Raw genomic sequence first — 759 nt, forward strand, 5'->3', positions numbered from 1 at the left:
TTTTATATTCAGCCACTTTTTATCAACTGCCAAGGGTTTTTTTTTTTTTTTTTTTTTTTTATGATTGAGTAGTATTCAATAATATATATGTGCCACCCTTTTTCAGTCTATTCATGTCTTCGTGGATGCTTGGGTCATTTCCATATCTTAGCAATTGTGAATAATGCCACAGTAAACATGGATGTGCAAGTACTTTTCTGATTGAATGCATTCCTAAACTTTGGGTAGGTACTCAGGACTGGAAGTGTTGGATCATATGGTAGTTCTATTTGTAGGTTTTTGAGCATCTTTCATATTGTTCTTCATAGTGCTGAACTAATTTACATTCCCACCAATGATGTAGAGTTTCCTTTTCACCACAACCTCACCAGCACTTGTCATTGTTTATTTTCTTATCTTAGCCATTCTGACTAGGGATAAGTGATATCTCATTGTGGTTTTCATTTGTAAGTTCCTTGTGATAAGAGAGGTTGAGCATTTTTCATATTTTTTTGTACTGTTTTAGTGTTTTCTTTCGAGAAGTTGAGCTCATTTGGCCATCTTTTAATTAGGCTAGCCTTTTCTTTCATTTTTTTTTTCAGGTGCACTACTTGAGTTCTCAGTATATTCTAGTTATTAGACCTCTATCTGAGGCATACTTTGCAAATATATTTTCCCACTTAAAGGGTTGTCAATTCACTCTAATTCTTTCTTTTGCTGTGCAGATGCTTTTTTTTTTTTTTTTTTTTTTTTTTTGGGGGGGTTTTTTCAATGGGCGGG

This window comes from Tupaia chinensis, unplaced genomic scaffold, assembly GCF_000334495.1.
Source record: "Tupaia chinensis unplaced genomic scaffold, TupChi_1.0 Scaffold000608_1, whole genome shotgun sequence".
Taxonomy (NCBI): domain Eukaryota; kingdom Metazoa; phylum Chordata; class Mammalia; order Scandentia; family Tupaiidae; genus Tupaia; species Tupaia belangeri.